Raw genomic sequence first — 23825 nt, forward strand, 5'->3', positions numbered from 1 at the left:
TGTCAAATGACCTATTCCTTTTCAGAATTTGTAAGTTCAGATGTTCGTATGTTTTCATTTAATACTAAGACTTCGAAGAATTTCTTCACTCAGAGTGATGAATCTCTGGAATTTTCTGGTTCGGAGCGCAGAGGAGGCTATGGCATTGAGCATATTTAAGACAAAGATCAATATATTTATACATATTAAATATACCAAGGGATATGAGAATAGTTTAGGAAATGGCATCAATTAAGATAGAAGATCAACCAGAACCTAGTTGAATAACAGAACAGCCTTGAGGTGTGAAATAGCCTGTTCCTGCTTCTATTTACAATATTACAACAATAAACAATATAAGAAAGATGGCAGAATGGCATTGTGTATTAAAGAGGAAATACCTGCTCTGGACAGAGTGAATATAGAGAGTGGGACAGACAATATTCAAGTGGTTGTAGTTCAAAGATAAAAATGGGGTCCTCATCAAATTATTCCAAGTGTATGTAGCTGAGCTGGAAGGTTTGTTTTCAGACATTTCATCACCATGACTAGGTAACATCATCAGTGAGAGTCTCCGGTGAAACACTGGTGGTATGTCCCACCTCTCTATTTATAGTTATTGATTTCTTAAGGTGGGTGATGTCATTTCCAGTTCCTTTTTTCAAGAGAAGGTAGATAGGATCTAAATCAGTGTGTTTATTATGGAGTTCATGCCTCTAAGAATTTTCTTGCGTGTCTTTGTTTTGCTTATCGTAGAACAAGAAAAATGGGCACCCAATAAACACAATCCGTTGATTCTGCAGAAACAACCCAAACAAGCAGACACAACGCAACCAAAAACTGCAGCCGCTTTACCTTACATCAAAGACATATCAGAAATGATTTCCATAATACTCAGATGCCTTGGCATCATGGTCGCTCACAAACCTACCAATACACTACCAACAGCAACTAATGAAGCTCAAGGATCCATTAGATACTACCAACAAAGCAAATGTCATTTACAAAACACCTTGCAAGAACTGTAAATAAATACACTACATTGGACAAACAAGCAGGAAACTTGCCACCGGATACATGAACACTAACTAGCCACCAAAAGACACAACCCACTATCACTGTACATACATACAGACAAAGAAGGACACCACTTTGACTGGGACAACATACACATCCTAGGACAGGTGAAACTATGGGCATGCATGAGAATTCTTAGAGCATGGCATTCATAGCAGAACTCTGTCAATAAACACATTGACTTAGATCCCATCTACTTTACCTTAAAAAAAAAGGACTGGAACTGACATCACCCATGTTAGGAAACCAAGACCTACAAATAGAGAGGTGGCACATACCACCAGCACTTTACCAGAGACTCTGACTAATGATGTAACCTATTCATGATGACGAAATGTCTGAAAACTAACCTTCCAGCTCAGTGAGCTAATTTACATACTTATCATCAACCTGAACTCCAAATCTTCTCAAAAATTATTATTTGGAGTGTCATTTGTGGGAAGGAAATCTGTAGTAATATTAGAGAGTTGACTAGAATAACAAAATTACTGTACTGAGAAATTTTACTTCACGATTTATTAATATGAACAGAGAAGGAGTAAAATGTTTAAATACATTTTCTATAATGATATCAGTCGGCTTACATGAGTAATATAACACGAGCTAAAAGTAGATGAATGATAAAGCTTTAGGTACAAATAAAAATTGAACAAAACTTGTACAATAAGTCGATCAGATTAGATCCAATCTGTTGATCATTGAGAAGTGAGCCAATGGATTTAAGCTGAACTGAAAATTCAGAATGCAGAATTTTAAAGCAATGGTCAGATTTTTTAAAAAGTTGCAAGCATATTGAAGAAGTATATTCCATTAAAAAAGAAGGTAACAATACTATTAAGTTTGCAGTGCCTTGGATGCATGGAGGATCCAAACCAATTAAACTGAAGGAGAGAACTGATGAGCCATGTAAGTATAATAATGAAGAAACTTAGAGGTCTTCATAGAAAGTGTAGTTGAAATCAAGAATTCTCTCTTGTGCAAAATCTGGATGCTGGGCAATTTGAAACTTCCAAGACTGTGATTGATTTTTATTAGGTAAGAGTATCAAGGGATATGGAACAAAAGTGAATAAAGGGAGTTTAGTTTGAATTGAAAGACAGAACAAAACCAAGGGACTGTGTTAATATTCAAGAGGTAATGATCAACCCTTATCAAACCTGAATAAAATTGCAGTTTAAATATTCAGTTTAAACATGCTCAACTTTAGATAGCAGCTTTATTAAGTAGCTATTGATCCTGAGGAAATATGAATATGTAAATGACTGTAACTCTTTTTTCTCTTAGTTTCTTATTAGAACAACTAACAAGTCAACAACTGAAGTGAAAACCAATGAGCGAAACAGTCAAACACAGCAGGGGTACCAATCAGAGGCTTTTATAAAACAACATTCACAGCTTCAAAACCCCGTTCAGAACTGGTTGACTTTATTTTCTCCGAATCACCTTGTGACTGTGGGAAGAAACCAAAGCATCCAGAGAAAATCCACACAAACACGGGGAGAGTGTGCAAATGACAGAATACTTTTGCTTGTGTGTTTGCACCCATCTCTGTTTTGTTATCTTGCCTAATGACTTAATTATTCCCATATGTCCTGGCCAGCCTCCCAACTTTACAAAAAATTGGAATTTCATGGGTAATTTGGAGATCTTTCAGAAATAACTGGAGACAGGGAGGGTCCCAAAAGACTGGAAAATGGCTAATGTAACACACTTGTTTAAGAAGAGAGGCAAGAAGACAAGAAATTATAGGGAGTTAGACTGACCTCTGTTGTAGGCATGCATTTAGAGTCCATTGTTAAGGATGAGATTGTGGAGTACTTGGAATTGCATGGTAAAATAGAACTGTTGGAATTGTTTGAGGATGTAATGAGTAAGTTAGGCAAAGGAGAACCAGGGGACATGATCTATTTGGATTTCCAGAAAGTGTTTGACGTGGTGCCGCACAAGTGGCTGCTAACTAAGATAAGAACCCATGTTGTAAAGGTTAGCTGACTGGAAGAAGGCATAGAGTAGAAAGAAAGGGGCCTTTTTCATAAGTGGAGTTCTGCCAGGGTCAGTTTTGGGATCACAAATATTCACATTACATATTTATGATCTGGATAAAGAAATTGAGGTCATTATTGCTAAGTTTGCAGATGACACAAAGATAGGTGGATGGACAGGTAGTGTTAAGGAGAAGGTGGCTTCAGAAGGGCTTGGACAAGCTAGAAGAGTGGACAAAGAAGTGGCAGGTGGAAGACAACGTAGGAAAGTGTGAGATTATGCACTTGGGAAGAATAGAGGTGTACACTACTGTGTAAATGGGGGCAGGCTTTGAAAATCTGAAGCACAAAAGGATTTAGGAGTCTTTGTTCAGGATTCTCTTAAGATTAACATGCAGGTGCAACTGGCAGTTAGGAAGGCAAATTTATTGTTCAAATTCATTTCAAGAGGGCTAAGATACATGAGAAGGGATGTACCACTGAGGCTGTATAAAACTCTGGTCAGATCAAATTTAGAATATTATGCACAGTTTTGGGACTTACATCAAAGAAAGAATGTGTTGGTGTTGGAGGAGGTGCAGAGGAGATTTACAGAATGATCCCAGGGATGAAGGATTTGTTTGATTAGGAGCGGTTAAGGACTCTGGGTCTGTACTCTGGAGTTTAGGATGAGGATGGAACTGATTGAAACTTTTAGAACATTGAGAGGCCTAGATAGAGTGGATATGTAGAAGATGCTTCCACAAGTAGGAGAGACTAGGACCTGAGGGCACAACTTCAAAGTGAAGGCATAGAACTGAGACAAGGAGGAATTTCTTCAGCCAGAGGCTGGTGAATCTATGGAATGTATTGCCACAGAAGGCCAAATCATTGAGTATGTTTGAGACAGTGATAGATAGCTTCTAGACTAATAGAGGGATCAAAGGGTACAGGGAGAACGGGACTGAGAAACATATCAACCCCAATCAAATAGCAGAGCAGACATGATTGGCTAAATGACCTAATTCTGCTCCTATATTGTATGGTCTTATGGTCTTAACTACATAAAAAAAAATGTCTGTTCATAATTAAACCTGTCCCTTTTTTAACTCACCTATTTTTCCTGAGATCATTAAGGTGTAGACTTCCAATGCCACCAATTGAAAATTGTCATCTTTGTATTCAATTCCTTTCATGGCTTCAGCCCTCATAATTTGAAAATCGCACTTAGCCTCGATGGTTCTCTTCAAATCCTACATATATCACATTTTGACTTCTTTTGCCTTCTTTCTTATTTCATCTGATCAATGATAGTCGTGCCTTCAGCCATCCAGATCTGCAATTTTGGCAATTCTTCTGTTTTAAGAAGTTCCCATTTCCCTCTTCCCCAAAGGTTCATGGATTTTAGAATTTTACAAAGTACAAGATTGCACAGACAATTTGATTCAACTGTAAACGTTTTGTTCATTAGAAATCTCCTTGAATCCTGATATGCATATCTCTAAGATAGTTTTAATGACACTTCACAACACCTTGATTGGTATGCCCAATTTAAATTATTCCACTATTTAACCTCATCTCATACCCACACAAACAATCACCACAAGTTATTAGGACAACCTTTGCTGAAGAGCAATAGGAAACACCCCATGTTTCCACCCAAACCTCAATCAAATCAGACTCCAATCCCCTCATCCAGATTGATTGTTAGATTCTTCAAGCTCTCAGCCCAAAACACCCAAGGATTTGGTGGGTAACTTTCAATCCTCCATGTGGTTGATCCTTAAGGTGAGGAATATTATGCTTGAACCAGGCTGACAGCTCCTAACTGTCTTTTTGACTGAAGTTCTTCTCCTGACCAAGATTACTTCAATTTGGGTAGAATACTTGTGGTCTCAACATGGTGAATGTAGGCCTGAGTTAAGCTGACTGGTCCTACCTCTTCTGATTGCAGTGCTAAGTCCTTCAATCTTGATCCATTTATATAGATCCTTATCAAAATACTAGATAAACATTTTGTGAGTCCATCCTGTTGGACGGTCAGTGCTCAACACCTCTAAAGATTCTTTTCATCTGTCACAGTCAGATCTATGCAGTGTTGATGTTATGTCCACCACTGGAAACAATGAACCTCACCAAGGCAAAGTATCTCTAGCTCCAAGACTGATATGCGTGTCAATGCTTTCTCTCTTTCCTTGATGAGAGTGAACAACTGTTGTCTGGGGCCACTACATTATAACAACGGTCTCCATAATTTCTTAATTTTGTTACATGTTGGCTGTTGCTTGTATCTCGTGCAGTAATGGTCCAAATTCCAGTCCTTTCAGGAATATCAGTTCTACTGCAATGCTGGAGTACTTGAATTTAATCCCTTACAATATAGTCTGGCTCTGTGTTTTTGTTGAGGCCTTGGCTTTTTTTTGCAGTATTTGTGCCCATAATTATTCCATAATTCATAAATTCCAGTTTCAGAGGAATTCTGATCCTACTCATTAATCTCCCTGCCTCTCCACCTCTCCTTCTTTTGAGGCCCTCCTTAAACTATCAGTTTTAGTCACCTATCCTAATATCATCTTTGACTTGGTGCCATGTATTGGCTGATCATACTTTAATGAATTACCTTGCAACATTTTCTGATATCGAAATGCTTCTAGGAAAACAAGGTATTGCTGCTGCTGCTATTGCTCATTCAAGTCTTTGTGTTTCTTGATTGCTGAGATCATTCTTACAGTTGAGCAGTATTTATAGTTCTTATATTGGATTTTACATATTTATTTGATTTATGTTGTATTTCGGCATTTCTTTGCATTTATATATTTATTAATATACTTGGGTATGTTCATTGTTCTTTTGGATCTGCTTTGATATATTTAAAAGGTCTGTTAATGGATTTTCACTGAAATTTAAGTTGAGCTTGCTGGTGAACTTGCAGTGGCCCTGGGAATACAATTTTATGCAAAATGCCCTTCTTGGATTAGTATTCAGTGCTAAGATATTTTTACAGTATTGTCTAGGCCCAAGTAGGTTGTCAGGTATACTGTAACTTACACCCAGTACTTTGGGGACCAGTCAATGACAAACAGGATAATAAGTAAGTGAGCCACACAGCAGACGTTTAACCAAATATAGCATTTTTTTCAGTGTCATGTTCTTTGGAAGACGAACTTCTGAATATTGTTAATTTTTTTTGTCAAGTTGTGCGCTGTGCTTCTCAGACATTAATGCTATTCACCTTCAGTTGTTCAATATTTGCATCTTAATGAATTGCTTCTCTTCTGTTCCAACACCTTTCCCTTAATATCAATGGAGGAAAAACATTTAAAATAAAAATAGCAGGCCAAATGGTTTATTCCCAGGGCAATGCTTCAAAGATTTGGCCTGAGTAAATCCATTCTCCTTCTCAGCTCAGATAAAGACTAGCCACACCTCGGCAGCAATCAAGATGCTTATTCTTGCATGAAGCTGACAGCATAAAAGGCTGATCATTCCTACACCAACACAGAAAGCTGACAGTAGGACTGAAAGTGCCTGCTGGCCTGTACTGCACTTGAAAGCATCAGAGGCTGAGTGCCTTTTTCATTTGAACTTTCCATCATCTGATACAAATACACGCTGTCAGCAGGATTAGGACTGCCCAACTTTGATTGATTTTTTTTCATTTGCCCACTATCAAGATAAATAATGGAACAGAATGCATAAGGTAGGGGCAAAGAAAAGACCTGCTATTTAATATAAAGTAAATGTTGGAGTGTCTTGCATTTTGGAGACTACAGCAGTGACTGTAATCCCAGTTTTGAACCAGAGTATAGTAAAAAAAGAGACTGGAGAAAGTACTCTACTTATTTATCATAGGCAAAGATATGTATCTAGAGAGGCAGCCAGGATTATTTCATAAGGCATTGTTACAAGTTTATTGTGAGAATCCAAGAAATTGAGAGCTTTTTAAAAATGTCATTTGAACACTGAGTACATCCAGAAATAGAGTTCTGTATATCTAGCAATCAGAAAGCATTCATAAGTGATAGCAGCCTGAAACTAGGTCGAGAAATATATGGCAGGTCAGTTGATAATGGAAAAGAAAGGGCCTAAGTCAACAACAAACATTTTATTTTTTTTTATTTTTAGATGATATATAGTGGTTAGAATGAAGGGGAACAGGGATTCCTGGTGTTAACATCAAGCATAAACAGGTCAGATTCAGCATAGTTTAAACAGAAGATGAAGTGTCTATAATTCAACTTTAAGAACATATTTCAATTGCAGTTTATCAGCGAGATTTCTCTGTCATAAATGTTCCATGTCAGCTTCAGAAACTTTGTGTTAATCTTTTCTGATAAATTGGATTAGTACAAAAATGCAAAAAAGTTGAAATTAGATTAACAATATTGGGTTGTATTTGTTAAGTCAGTTGAAAGTTAAGCATCCATGAAACAAAATATGTTGCTCATCTGTTGAAAAGAAAAGTCAAATATTCAGTTTTCATTGTTTTTGACTCTTTTTAACACAATTTCAGGCATGTGCTGCTGATGGTTCATCAATTATTCAGCACGTGTAAATTGGGGAATAATGTTGAAAGGTTTAGCAATGGTAGAGCTGCTGTTTAGCTGTGTCCAATCTGCATGAAGTTACTTCATGAACAAGTTCAGGAAGCCCATTTGTTAAGGGTATGAGGTGGCTGTGCAAAACAAGTGTCAAATCCTTCCTTAATGAGGGACTTGTGGGACAATCCCCGTGCAAAATTATTATGTAATGTGGTATGTGAGAATCCATAACGAGGCTTGGCTGAAAGCTCAGGCATCCATCACATCGTTGAAATAATTGAGCCCATGCCTGATTGATAGTTTCTTTTTTATATTCATTAATGGCATATGGATGTCACTAACCAGGTCAGCATTTCTTATTTATCCCCAATTCAGCTTACTAAGCCATATTAGAGACCTTAAAGTCATACAGCACAAAAATAGATCCGTCAGTCCAATCAGTCTATGCCGAACATAATCACAAATTAAACTAGTCCACCTTCCTGCTCCTGGCCCTTATACCTCCAAACCCTTCCTATTCGTAAAGCTTTCTAAATGTCTTTTAAATGTTTAACCGTGCCTGCATCCACCACTTCCTCAGGAATTTCATTCCACATGCGAACCACCCTCTATGTAAAATAATTGCCCCTCATGTATTTGTTTTATCTTTCTCCTCTCATCTTAAAAATACACCCCCTAGACTTGAAATGCCCCATCCAAAGAAAATGACACATATCATTAACCCTATCTATACCTCTCATTATTTTATAAACCATGATAAGGTCACCTCTCAACCTTCTACACTCCAGTGAAAAAAGTCCCAAATTATTTAGCCTTCCTTTATAGCTAAAAGCTTTCATACCTGGCAATATCCTGATAACTCTCTTCTGAACCCTCTCCAGTTTAATAATATAATGACACAAAGGGACCACAGGGATCGGTATCCCATCACCAAGTCACCCTTTATTTACATGTACATTGTACTTGACACTAATCCAGTTTCCTCAGAACCAGCAACCAGACCAAATTTCTATGTATCTAGGTCACATGAAGATGAGAGCAAGTAAAGATGGCAAATAGTTTTACCACTATAGATACACAGCCACTATTAGGTGAAATGTTTAGTTCCAATTTTTAAAAAATTCAAATCAAATTTTACAAACAACTATGATGGGATTCAACTCCTTGGCTCCAGAGCATTAGGCTAGGTCTCTGCATTACTGGTCCGATGGCATCACCACCTCTCCCTAATTCTGGTCCTCTGATTTTTTGGTCTTGATTTTGTAATGCTTATTTGTGCAATATTATAAGAGGTTTCACTTACACTTTAAGCTATCGATTCTTTGAAAGGTCTGGATGATTTTAATTTTCATTGCCCTATAGTAAAAAAAGAGTTTTTAAATAGTGGTGAATTACAAATGGAGGTAACCTCTGATGTTATCATGAGTTTGCACAGCAACTTTATTTTTATGAATTGTAGCAATTTTTAACATGAAGAATTCTGCTGGAGACTTTTCTCCATTGCTCCTTACATTCATAATTATTTGACTATGCCTCTCACCTTTTATTATCTCTCACATCCTGAACAGATGTTCTAGAGCAGTGTTGGAAGTTGCATTGTTGCAGTCAGTCAGTGCTTATGCTCGGCGCATTTCTCTGTTTTCCTGTACGACTGCTGCAGCTAGCACCTCTGTAGGTTATGAGCTCACAGCGTTGAGGAAACCCAGCATTGCAATTCATTCATTGTTGTGACTGTCAATCTCCCCAGTAACAAATGTTAGAAATCAGCTCTCATTTCCATGTGGCAAGTCTCACATGCTGAAAAGAGAACAAGCATAAATATTTACAACTAGTAGATGAGGCTTCTCTTACCTTTTGATGTTACCACACATGTCTCAACTGCAACATCTTCAATTTTTTGTATTTTAGCAATTTTTCTCTGATCTTTTCTGCTCAGGGATTTCCTCCTTTGCTCCGCATACTTTGCAGAAAACCTATTTTACATGGTCCTCCTGTCCCCTGAGTCTTCATTGCATTCATGCCCCACTCTAAATGATCCTTTCACAAGCCCTAAAAAATGGGGAGCTCCTTCCCAGTTCTTTAACCTTTCATTACATATTAACATTCATTTTTAAAAAAACTTGTGACTGTTACTAATCAATTTACTTTGAATTGTCTTAAACTTCAATGATATCCTTCTTTTTAACTCCATCCCTTAATAAATAAAAAAAGAACATCCTCAGTGTTGTAATGGTTACTAAGTGAACAAATCTGTTGAGAGGTTACTTCAGCTCTCTTCTTCATTATATTAATGAAAGGGAAACATCTGTTGGAGTTTTATCCATCTCAGAGATAAAATTAATGTGATGAAAATTATTCACGCTGGGTATTTTTCAAGGGCTGAGCAGTGCAGCCCATGGTAGAACACCCTGTGAATTACTAGCCATCTGTTATTTTGTATGTGTGTCTGTCTAATGTATGCATTATATAGATGTGTGTTTTATGAAAACATTAAATTATTACAAAACTTCTGCAACCATTGTTTGAAGAATGGATTCATGAACTATCTTGCCACTGTCCTTTTGAGATATGATGTTTGAAAATCAAAACCAAAAGTTCTTTTATTTCAGTAATGTCAAATGTACCTGCTGTACAGAAACTGATTACAATTTTAAAGGGACAGAATGTAATGCACTGGATACATTAAGGAGTAAACAGAGAGAAAACAGAGAGCAGGAACAAATGGGTCATTTCTACATTGGGAGGCTGTGACTAGCAGCTACTCCACAGAGCAGTACTTGGTCCCCAGCTGTTCACAATGTATATCAATGATTTGGATGTCAGGACCAATTATAATATTTCAAATTCATGAATGACATAAAACCCAATGGGAACCCATGCTGCAATGAAAATGCAAAGTAATCTCAAGAGGAACTGGGTACGGTTATGAGTGAACACTATCGTGGGAGATGGAATACAATGTGGAAAAATTTGAGGTCACGCATTTAAGCAAGAGGGGCAGATGTGTGGAGTATTCCTAAAAAGTAAGAAGCAGTAAAATATAAAGACACAAAGGGACCACAGGGGCTGGTATCCCATCACCAAGTCACCCTTTATTTACATGTGCATAGTACTTGACACTAATCCAGTTTCCTCAGAACCAGCTTTCAGAGTGAGCAGAACCTCTGATACCCCTGTTTATATTTGTCAGCCAGGGCTCCCTGTTTGGACCAGGTAAACAGCCCAGTCAGGGAACTCATACTCTATGATATCCATTTGGCTGATCTCATTACAATCACTGCACTGAGTGTTCTTGTGAATCAGTCACTGAATGCAGACCTGCAAGTATAACAGGCATTAGGAAGGCTAATGGCAAATTAGTCATTAGCATTTGAGGATTGGAGTAGCAAAGACTTCTTGCTATTGCATAGAACCTTTGTTAGAGGTCACCTGGAGCTGCATGTACAGTTTTGGTCTCTTTACCTTTAAAAGGATAATCTTTCTATGCAGAAAATGTAACATAACTTCATGAGACTTGTTTGGGGGATGGTTTGAGTGTTCTACGAAGAGATATCAAGAAAACTGGTCCTGTATTCTGAAAGTATCGAAGAATAAGAGTCAACACTTATAAAATATTAATGTATAGGTAGGTACCTGTGGGTAAAGTGTGCTCCATGCATGGTTGAAGAGTCTAGAACCAGGGGAGACAATTTCAAAATAATGGGAACACCAGTAGGATACTTAGAGATGAAGAGAATTGTATTTAGAGGGTTGTGAGCCTTTGAAACTCTCTATCAGAGAGACTGTGGAAGCTCAATCATTGAGTATGTTTAAGGTCAAGATGGACAGATCTTTAAGTGCCAAGGATGTAAAGAGAAATGAATACTATGGGAAAGAGTCACTGATTAACCATGGTAATATTGAATTATGGAGTAGACTAAGGAGCTGAATGGTCTTCTCCTGTTCTGATATTCCTACCTCCCTACCTATGTTCATAGGCAGACTGCTGTGAACTCATTGAAACAGGCCAGATCCCAGACTCTGGTCAAACATGCCTGTGAAAGTAACAGGCTTCTGGTCATCAGTCATGGCTGTCTGTGGCTCATTGGTGACTGCATGCTTGTATGTTCAAGATCACACCAGGGATTTGAGTGTAAGACTGAAGCGGATACTGCAGTACAATGGTGAATAAATCCAAAACAATTAGAGATACTATCTTGAAGATAAGCTGCTAAACCATAAGACTATGAAATATAGGAGCAGAATTAGGCCATTCAGCCTATCATGTCTGTCCTGTCATTAGTTCATGACTAATATGTTTCTCAACACCATTCTCCTGCCTTCTCCCCATAACCTTTGATACTAATCAAGAACCTATCAATCTATCTCTGTCTCAAATACACTCAATGGCTTGGCTTCTGTAGCCTTCTGTGGCAATGAATTCCACACATTCACCTGCCTCTGGCTGAAAAAATTCCTCCTTTTCTCAATTCTAAACTAAACTAAACTAAACTTTCTTCAGAAATAAATCTGACGTTCCATGGCACTGTTTGAAGAAGAGTGGAATACTTCTGTAACCAAATCAGCAATATTGAAAAGGGAAGATGATCTGGCTATTACCTTCATGCTGTGAATAGAATCTTGCTGAGTGCAAATTGACTGTGATGCTTCTTCTATTACAAATCTATTTCATTCGCTGTGATCTTCTTTGGCAGACTCTAGGTGCTATATGAACGTAAGTTTATTTTTTCCCTCTCAGCAATTCCTTTTGCAATGAGTATATTCATGCCCATAAAGCGAAGATTGGTCTCAGGCGATGACTGGTGTTCATATGCTATTAGGTCCAAACCAAATCAACATTTTTTTCAACAGCAAGAAAGAAGGCTGAAGGCAGGGAAAAAAAACCTCAGAAATACCGATTTAAAAGAAAACAAGAGTATGGTGTTATCAATGAACCATTATGCATTTTTGGTTGAAAGACAAAATAATTTCACATTAAATATGAACTGTATAGAAAGAAACAGGCATATTCACTGAATTCATTAAAGAAAGAAAGTTTAAAATTCATCATCTAAATGTGTTTGTATTGTTTGTTATTTTAAAAAGTGCATTTAGGAATTTAATGAGCCACTGCACAGTATGGTAGAACACACACAGCGGGTATGGGGAGGAAAAAACAATACATTGGATTAATTGAGAAAGGGTACCTGAAGGGGGTATTCCACAAATTAATTTAGATTTCAGTATCAATAATATTTTGACTGTGAAGAAATACATAAATAAAAATCAGGATACCACCATTGTTGCGATAAAATGTGTATTTGCTTTTAACTGGTTTTAAATCAATATCCATCATTCCCTTGACTCAGTAAATCCTTGATTTATGTCACATCTTTTTCCCCATATTTTCACACCTTTCCAATCATATTTCCAATTTTAGTCATCAGCATCAAATGAATGTTCAGCAAACAAAGCATGTCCTAGATGCCCGCTGTTTCAATGCCCGTTTTGATGTCTAGGCCTCATTCTAGCCTTCCCAGCCTGACCCCCTACTCCTACTTATCACTCAGCCTCCTTCCCCCTACCACATTCCTGATGAAGGAATTATGCCCGAAACGTTGATTCACCTGCTACTCGGATGCTGCCTGACCAGCACCACCTTTTTCAACTCATCTATGCATGTCAAACTGATGCACTGATGGCACTTGCTGGTTAGAGCACATTGGTGATTTATCAACACATAGGTAGAGTGGAATGGGAGTGGGATTGTGTTTGGTTGTCTGTGGTGGGTGTGTGTGGGAGGAAGAGGTGTTCCAGCATGTGTGGATAATATTTGAGAAAATTGCAAGGGCTGAGTTCAGATTGTATTTTTGCAGGGCCATGAACAGCAATGTGGAAATGGAATTGAGCTGAGTTTAACCACATCTTGTGAATTTCAGCGAATAAATGTTTGCTGTTCTTTCCAAATTTTTCCATTCAGAAATGAAACAGGCTGCCAAGGAAGAGTGTGACAAGGAGGCCATGTAACAAGGAGTGTGTTGTTTCAATCAATAAGTAGAAGGTGCCAATATACTTTACAATTTACGTGTGAGGTATCTGATGATTTATTATGCTACTGTCATTCACTGTCGTTGGCTCACGCATGCAGACAGACCATTTTAAGAAATGACATGACAAACATTCTACTTCACCATATTCAGAACACACAAAGGGTGCATGTTACAAGATTACACACTTGCATTCTTTAATTTGGCATCTTTTTTACTGGATAAACCATGCCACTCCCTAATACACGCTGTTGGATTATGGATTGAAATTATCTGAAGAAACACTCAGAAAAAGAGAGAATGTGAAAATGAGGAAACAAAGTTACTGGATAGTCTTTATGACTTTCATTTGGAAAAAGACGTTAATAGTCACTGGGGTTGTACACTGGAAATCAAACCCCGCGAGTTGTCATAAAAGTTAAAGATTTTCAAAAGTACACCAAACTTCCTGATTTACATGACATTGAGAGCCAGATTGGTAGGAAGCACAAAAACAGGTTTCTTTCATAAAATTCCTACAGTGCAGAAAGAGGCCATTCAGCCCTTTGATTTTGCACTGACCTTTTGCATCCCCCTATCCCTGTAACTCAAATTTACCATAGTTAACCCACCTAGCATGCATAACCCTGGATATGAGCATATACAATCCACCTAACTTGCACATATTTGGACTGCAGGAGGAAACCCATTTAAACACCACACGAAGGTGCAAATTCCACACAGCCAGCTGAGGCTAGAATTGAATCCAGGTCCCTGCTGCTGTGAGGCAGCAGTGCTAGCCACTCAACAACTGTGCTGTCACTTTTACTTATTACTTATCGTTACTTATAACAAGTAATTAAACTCTAGCTACAAGTAAACAGTAATAAACCTCAGCCTTTAATACTACAAATTAACTCTCTAATCCTTTGATAAACCCTCCCTTACAGACAGACAGAGAGGGTAAAATAGGTAAAAATGGAAATTTCTAGAGAAACTCAGCATCTGTGGACAGAGAAATAGATTTAATGTTGAGTCCAGTGACCTTTGTTCAGAAGAAGAACAATACCTTGTACTACATACAAGATACATTCCAATAACTCAGCAAAGCTCCATTGAAAGCTCCTTTCCAACCAATGACCCACCGCACTTAGGTGGACCAGGGAAGTAGAAGCACAGGAGAATGTGCAAGTTCCCTTCCAAGTCACACATCATCTGGATTTGAACTAAGATGCTGCTTCTTCCTTGTCACTGGATTGAAATTGTGGGGCTCTTTTAACACGCATTACTCCACGTGGACAGCTGAGGTTCAAAGAAGTGACTCACCACTTCCTTCTCAAGTGCAATTAGCGGTGGGCAGCAAATACCAATACTACCAGTAATGCCCACATCTTATGAAAAAAATAAAAAGCAATTTTGCAGGGATACAGAAATTAATACAGTCGTCAACCTCCTAGATTAGATGTTCATTTGCATGCAGAAATAAAGAGAAAGGAGCATTAAAAATTAGCTTCAATTTAAAAAAAAATATTACCAATGTTTGTCTTCTTTGTCCTTGTAAAAATGTAATACTGACACTGTTGTTTGTGCTCAGTAAACCTTATTGACCTGTTTTTGTTCATTATCAAGTTGAATATTCCCAGAGAAGTAACAGCTGTGAGATGACTACCAGTTCTAACCAAATTATGACATTGGTACTTTATTAAGGATATCACCAGCCTTCCAGACAACATTTGTTCTGTAAAGTGCCTGTTATATCACAAACAGAAAAAAAAGTTACTCATCAAAATGGATAGAGAAAGGATAATACTTTTAAGGCAAGTAGCAGATGTGCTCTGCTCTAAAACTAAGCTGATGATCCTTCCAACTATTATTTTGTATTATGGAGGATTGCTGAGGGCTATAGTTTTATTGTTAGGATGCATTGATGAACCTTCTACTCTTCTGGTGACCCATGAGTAAGTATCCTCAAAGTTTTATCTTCGGGGTACACACCCAGCAAATATTTTACTCAAGGAAAGCTTTGCAATGTATTGCACCAGATTTGCAATGGCACAATGAAGCTTCTCGCTTTTGTAGCCTCAGGAAGTTCCATATTAACTCACTGTTAATGAATGACCTTTAAGTTTCAGTCATTCTGTAGGAAAGATAGCAACTCATTTATCCACAGACAGCAAAGCAGATTGACAGACCGTTCATCAAGTGTCAAGCAATGATTATTTTCAATGAGAGAATGGGATAATTGCCTTTGACATTCAATCACATTATCATTGTTGAATCCTACCCTCACCCCATCCATTATCAACGTCCTGGACATTTACATTCACCAGAAACTGAACTGAATCAACCATGTAAGTATTATGGTTACAGGAGAGATTCAAAGGGTAATGATTCTGCAGCAAATAATTCATCCCCTGAAAATCTAATGAAGTCACCATTTATGAGACATAAGTGAAGAGTGTGCTGGCATATTCTCCATTTGTCTGGTGCAGCTCCAAAACTCAAGAGGCTTGGTACCATCCAGGACAAAACAGCTCACATTATTAATAACTCTTTCATCACCTTCAGCATTCACTCTCTTCACGACCAATGCATCTCCTTGTAGTTTGTACTATCTACAAGATGCATGAGAGTAACTCATCAGTTTTACAATGTTATGAAAGCAACTTCTAATCTATTGATGTCTACAAATTGGAATAGCAAAGTCTGGGAAGATCATAGCCTGCAAATTCTTTTCAAAGTCACTCCTAACTTGGAAGTACATTATCATCCCTTCACTGTCATTGGGTCCAAATCCTGGAATTCCTTTCCTATCAGCACCATGAGTGTTCCTTCACCTAAGGACAGTAGCAGTCCAAGGAGGGTTCTCAACACATCCTTCTTCAGGACAATTCGGGAATGGCAATAAAGGTTGACTTGGCCAATGAAGCTTACATCCATGAACAAATATTAAACGAATAGTCAATTTCATATTGGAGATGACACTGGAGATGAATACCATGGATCTTCTTTGCATTGTTTATTCTCTTGGCAAGATTTTATTGTGGCTTATTAATCAGAACATGCTGTTCAAGGTACTGTTTAATCGCATTTCAGTACCTTTTGATTGGAAATTTCTACGTTGCATTCAGTCACTGTGGTTTCATTCCCTGATGTGCTGTACTGATGGAGAACTTGTTTAGCTTTAAGTCTTTTAATACTCTTTGGTCAGTTTTCACTTCATCTTTAGCTAATTAAATACTGTTTATTGACTACACATGTGTTTTTATTTTTATGGAAACAAAATACAATAGATTCTAGAAATCTATGTACCATATTGTACATGTCAGCATTAAATATTGTTAAGCTATTGATGGTGCTTAGATTATTTTGCTCACTATACAATATAAAAAAGGATTATTTTTCATTTTCATGTTCATTTTACATTTTTTGTGAGCCTGGACTATTTTGATTACCTTCTTTCAGTATTTATTTATTTGAAATATTAGGCAGTTTATCCTTAAAGATGTTTCATTTGCCTTTGATTGGTGTTGTTGAATGACCACCAGTAACGTAACTTCTAGATCATGCTAAACTGTATCATCTCGGTTACTATCCATACCCAATGGTACAATTCCATTCCCTAGATCATTTGTTAATTCTTCTTGGTGCTTCCTTGATTGGTATTGGGATAGAAATGCAATCCCTCAAAAGCATCCTGGCTTTAACCAGTTGAATAACAACACATTTGAAGTCAGATTGTTTGCATATGAGCTTTGGACAAATGGCCTATTTTGTAACCTACCTGCCTAATGCTGAATAGGCATTTCTTCTGTATGTTTTAGGCGTGCCTGACCATTCAAAGATGCCCCTCACAAAGTCTCCATGACAGGAATGTTATTAATTCCCCACAGAGGTTAAAATCCCCAAAATGTGTCATGTAGAAGCTGAGCATTATTTTTGCTAATGTTGTGAAAAGGTATTTGGAGTTAGCAGTCCATATTTAGTAAATTAAAATAAATTTCTTATTTCTACATACTGTATCTCATCATTGAATTGTGTATCGTCCTTTTAATGCTAATAGTGAGTGCCAACCAGAAGTTGCATCTAGTGACTTATTAACACTCCTTTGACAGAACTTCCCAAATCTTTAAATTCCACCACCCAAAAAGACAATGGCAGTAGAGACATGGCAACACCACCACTTGCAAATTCTCATCCAAGTCACTCATAATCGTGACTTGGAAATCTATTGGAAATCCTTCACTGTAGGCTGGGTAATCTATCAATCCCTTCCTGAAGTCATCGTTGACGTTGTTATGCTGTTACGCCCAAGGACTGCAGCAATTTAAGAAGACAGCTTACAGTAACTTCTCAAAGGCAATTAACACTGTCTTGCCAGTGTCACTCACATCCCATTAATGAACATAATTCAAAAATGGATGCTAGTGGGGGTGTCTTGGGACACAATGATAATTGCCCTATCTCTGAGCCAGGAGGCCTGGGTTCGAGTCCCGCCTGCTTCAGCAGAGTGTAATAATATCACTGAAAAGCTTGGTTAAAACATGCATTAAAATTAGATCTCTAGACATAATAATAAATTCTTTCTCTGTTAAGGAGATACTGTTGGTTGCCCTGGAAGTCTGTTGCCGATTATCCTGTTTCACTTATGTGCTATCATCAGTTTGCTTTTTTGTATATGTTAAAGTCATGTTCACTAGAACCATCTGAGATACCTTGGGTGGATATTATAGAACAACAACCAGTAGCACTGGTTAGCTCCATCCAGCATCAACCCTTTATATTCTGATGGGCAGAAATTATCTTGTGATGTATATGAGCAATTCCATGATGATATTTAAATCAAAGCAAGGATGTTTTCTAAATACATGGTCAACATTTAACCCATAGCTGACATTATGAAAATAGAATATCTGCTCATTTGTTTCATTGTTATACATTACGTTGTATGCACTGCACCACAAATTATTTCACTGCCTGTCCAGTGGTTTGGGCTACCATCATATGAGTATTGCTAATGGTCACCTCATCTTCAAATACATTTTTCCTCTGTCTTTCCAGCAGAATAGAAAGATTGGATACACCTGTTATTTAGTCTAGAGCAGACCCACATTAAAGATACTGTAAAGTATTCTTGGAGCTCAGTATCAAGATTCCTTCTCAGTTTTGCCATTATTGCCTGGAGATGGTTCAATTTGAGTTCAGACATAAATACTGCACTGTTTCCATCAGTTCACATCAGTGCTGTATTTAACACAATCCAGATGATGTATGCACATTTGTTCACCATTAGATTATTTAGAGATTATTTCTTGTTTCTCTTTCAGTGATAAAGTATGTTAACTTATTTCTTTATTGAACTTTTTAATTTGCTTTGCTGTGAAATGGAAATTAGTTTAACTGAAACACACTTTTTCAAAGTAAAGTCTAATCTAATGTATTCTCCCTACAGGCCTTGACTACTGTAACAGAAGTAGAAAAATTTAAATTAGAAGCGTTGTGAGAAAACAAAATTAAGTAAATATTGTTCTTAAGAAGGCATAGGGGATGCTTCCCTTTCTAAGCCTGAAAGGTTGCCAGAGCTAGAATGCATTTAAAAAATACTTGGATGTGCACTTGAAGTGCTGCTACCTCCATTCAAGATGGAGAAATGGGATTAGGCTGGATCACATTTTCAATGTTTCTCCATTCTAAAATATTTAGATTACATTAAAATAATCACAGTTAGCACTCATTTCAAAGCTAGATATTGAAATGACTATGACACCTAACTCGCAATCTAGTGATTATGAAATCAAGTCGAATATGAATTTGTGAAAATAAATATACTGAATAAGATAATTTAGGGGCTAGCAATAGGAAATAAATGAGCAAACAAGTTGTTGGACTAGTACAAAAACCAACTGTTAACTGTGACTGGTGGAGCTGTTGCCTCTGAGTCAGAAGACTTGTGTATTATGCCACAAACTCTACAATTTTGGGGTGTCCTATCTGGAGTCATAACATATTAGGAACCTAGCACAGGAACCAATTATGAAAATGTTCATCCTTTTCTAATTTAATATTTGAATTTAATATTCATGGACAGAATTAACTAAGAATGTGGACAAGATTCATTGATCTCCACAACATTATTGGAAAAATTCAATTGACTTAAAAGGCTGAAATATCTTCTATGTTTACATGACAATTTTTCCTTCCATAAATCCTAATCATGCAGTTAAATTAGTTGCCTATATTTAATGTATTCAGAAAGCCAAAATTAACCGAATAAACACAAAAAAAAATGGCTCACTGTTGCATTTCAGTAGGTTCTCCAAATCTCTGAGAAAATGGATCTGCTGCTGTCAGTTTCCATTTCTACTGTACTTGTCAAAATAAGCAAAATAACCATATTAGCAGCTGAGTTGTCTTCTTTCAGGTTCATTCCATCTCTTGTCTGTTATTGGGCTATTTTCAGGACATAAGAGCCTTTCTTTTTTATTTAGCAGTTGATTCCCAGTGGTCTCTTCTGTCCCTCTGAATCAGTGGAGGAGCATTTTGCCTGTAAAATACATAGATTAAAAAAGTCCCTCTGTAATACAAATAATAAATACAAACACATTGACAACTGTCTCTGCTCAATGAACAAAATGTATCAGGACTAAAAATATCCAGTAAATGATTCTGCCACTCATCTTTGCCAAGTGACAACATCACATAAATGAATTTCTCCTCGTTTAAATAATCCTTGCTTATGCATGCATCAGAAGTGCTCCACAATTCAGTGAATAACAAAAGCTGATTTACCCCTCCCATCAAAATAACGATAAAACCAGCATATATTGTGTCTTATTTGCAGGGCAGACAGCTAATTTGCATAGACAGAGTCAATGCACAAACAGGAGAAAGGGAGAATTTCAAATAAATAGGCTTGTCATCCACATAGAACCTGACCATGAAGTCAGTCTTGATTATATCTGTGTGACAGCTTCAGTTTTATTTATTTTTACTCCCCTTTCCAGTTTTGATATGTGTGTATTCACCCTATTGCACATCATCTACCCTCTCTACGTTTCCTCATTATTCGCAGGAGAATTGGTGTCTGTTTGCCATCCCTGCTTAAATTAATAGATTATTTGGCATGAGCTACATCTTTCCTGGCAGTCATATGCTTTTGATTAACCACGCATAATGCAATGACAGCATGTGGGTTAAAGCAATTTCATACCAATCACTATCCATTATCCAAATCGTTATGACACATTGCAAGGTCTGACACATCTGTGGGCCCCACAAAGAGCGCTCAGTCCTTCATTCATGGCCCTGGACACAAATCATTGATAGTCCATGAAAGCTGTTCGAAAATTATTAGCATAGTAATGGGGGACTGAACGAATTACAGTTAAAAGTGAAGTTAGGAAGCCATTTTGTCTGTAAACATGAAGCAAATAAATGACTTGCAATGTTTAGACCAACGAGCAGAAATCTTCACATACTTTCAAACAAAAAAATTAGAAGCCATTTGGAAGCCTTTTACATCTTTGTCTAGTTTGCCTTGAAACAAGCATTACTGCCCACATAGCAAGACTTTTCTTCTTCCTGATTTAAATGAATAATTTTAGTTTTAGTGTGGCAATACCTGTTGAGGGATGATTGTTACTCAGTAAGAGGTCACACAGAATTTCACATTGTGAATAGTTGCAAATTGCAAAATTATTTAAATAGTTGTATTTTAATCAATTTTCTGCTTTTACTGTTTCATATGTTTAGTGAGGTTAAATGATTAGACATTAAACTCATTTAAATCAAGTTTCAAATCATCTGAGCCTAAGTATTCTTGTTTATGACATATTTATTAATAAATATTTTATTTTTTTACAATGCACAACTTGACTCATTAATTTGAAATGGAGAGCTACCTTTTAGATGAGTTTTTTTTAAAAATTTGTTCAAAAAAGAGGATCGAAAATGGATTTGTTTCCATTTCCAGAAATAAAGGTATTAAACAGGGGCCCAGCAGCACAACACTGTATTCCAGCTAGTGTATACATCTTGAAGGCTGTCTGTCTTTCCTGAAGGAGATTTGCAATGTTTGTAAGAGACTTATTTCTCATTGCCTCGGAAGGAATTGTCTGCAAGAGGATTCTCACCGTCTGAACGTTAGGGAAGACAGAGAGGTTTCTGAGGCAGCATGGAGGTCTTATTAGTTTATACTACATTAAATATGCCATATAGATTTTGTGTGCGATCAGGTACAGTATCTTTTAGTTGGTCATTTACACTATTTGGACATGGAGGTTGCTGCTGCTACAATATTCTACCCTCTCTCTTCTGAAAGAAGAAATAGTTGCTGTCTACCTTTCATAATCATGCTCAGAAGACAGTGTCAATCATTTTCAACCTATCAGCCATTTAAAATTCACTCTCCAGCAAGCACACTGTGGCTGTAGACTGTACCATACCCATTCTGCATTTCCAAGCTCTAAAAGAGTGCCATAATGCTTAGTAATGGTGCATCAATTATTTGCATGGAATGGAATTCATTTGCCATTTGCATCAAGATAAATTGTCAAGAGGAGGGAGAGAGTCTGCAAAAGGATAGAGATAGATTACATGAGTGGCCAAAGATTTGGCAGATTCAGCATGATGGATAAAAATGTGAACTTCTAATTGAATGGCAGAGCTGACTTGAGAGCAAATTAGTTTTAATTGCTAATTGTCAAGGGGCCGAGTGGTATACTAATGCTCTTAATTAGTATGTGCATTTTTTAATCTCCCAAGCCTGTGATCTCGACCAACGAGAAGGACAAGGATAGGAGATAAGTGGGAATATGAAGACTGTGATTCACTACCATTATCTCCATGGCAATGACTTCTCGCTCTGCCTGTGATATACACATAAATAACTATTGAAAGAAAATGGAACTATCTGATTGAAGGATTTTACTGCATATTCTTTTCACAGGAAGTTAATGATTTAGTAGTAGTATTACTACACGATTAATTAATCATTATGGTGGCCTGTATTCAAATTCTGCTACAGAAATTGATGTAATTTGAATTTAATAAAATGTTTTGCATTTACAGTCCAATGATGACCGTGAAACCATTGTCGATTGTCAGGAGAGAAAAATAAATCTGCTTCACTTACGTTGTTTAGGGAAGGAAAGTGTTATGCTTACCTGGTCTGGCATATGTGTGACTCCAGACCAACAACATTGTGGTTGACCTTGCACTGCCATCTGGGAAATAAATGTTTGCCTGACCAACTTTGCCCATATCCTGTGAATGCATTTTTAAAAATCAATACTAAAGAATGTGAGTCAACTCAGGAAGGTAAAATAATATGTGAAAAATTGATACCAACAAATCTGTGAAGGTTCCTATGTCAAACATCACTTAATAACACTTTCTAATGACATTCTCTGTCACTATTTTAAGTGATTTGTTTAAAATATCTCTTTGTATTATTAGCTTTAGTTGGAAATTGGAACATTCAGCCACAAGCCTTCTTCCTTTCTAATTTTTCAAACCCTATCAGTCTTCAAAGTTTGGGAGAAGGTTTGTAGCTCGGGTGCTCGTTGTTGTGGTTCTGTTCGCCGAGCTGGGAATTTGTGTTGCAGACGTTTCGTCCCCTGTCTAGGTGACATCCTCAGTGCTTGGGAGCCTCCTGTGAAGCACTTCTGTAATGTTTCCTCCGGCATTTATAGTGATTTGTACCTGCCGCTTCCGGTTGTCAGTTCCAGCTGTCTGCTGCAATCGCCGGTATATTGGGTCCAGGTCAATGTGCTTATTGATTGAATCTGTGGATGAGTGCCATGCCTCACTACAAATCACTATAAATGCCGGAGGAAACATCACAGAAGTGCTTCACAGGAGGCTTCCAAGCACTGAGGATGTCACCGAGACAGGCGACGAAACGTCTGCAACACAAATTCCCAGCTCGGCGAACAGGACCACAACAACCTATCAGTCTATTTATCAATTTTTTGCTGCTTTATTGACTTACTTCTCCTTAAATATATCTGCACTATTCATCTCACCTATTCTTTGAGATAAGACCATAAGACATAGGAGTGGAAGTAAGGCCATTTGGCCCATCGAGTCCACTCCGCCATTCAATCATGGTTGATGGGCATTTCAACTCCACTTACCCGCATTCTCCCTGTAGCCCTTAATTCCTTGTGGCATCAAGAATTTATCAATCTCTGCCTTGAAGACATTTAGCGTCCCGGCCTCCATTGCACTCCGTGGCAATGAATTCCACAGGCCCACCATTC

General features: G+C 37.5%; 1 long non-coding RNA gene across 1 annotated transcript; it reads right to left on the reverse strand.

Moving 5' to 3' along the window:
- Nucleotides 1-17214: 17214 nt before the first annotated feature.
- On the reverse strand, nt 17215-22821 carry LOC122548905. Its single transcript, XR_006311359.1, has 2 exons — nt 22728-22821; nt 17215-20107 (listed from the first exon to the last, which is right to left on the reverse strand). It is a non-coding gene; the product is annotated as an uncharacterized LOC122548905 (long non-coding RNA).
- Nucleotides 22822-23825: the final 1004 nt, after the last annotated feature.

The sequence above is a fragment of the Chiloscyllium plagiosum genome, chromosome 4 (assembly GCF_004010195.1).
Source record: "Chiloscyllium plagiosum isolate BGI_BamShark_2017 chromosome 4, ASM401019v2, whole genome shotgun sequence".
In the NCBI taxonomy this organism is placed as follows: Eukaryota; Metazoa; Chordata; class Chondrichthyes; order Orectolobiformes; family Hemiscylliidae; genus Chiloscyllium; species Chiloscyllium plagiosum.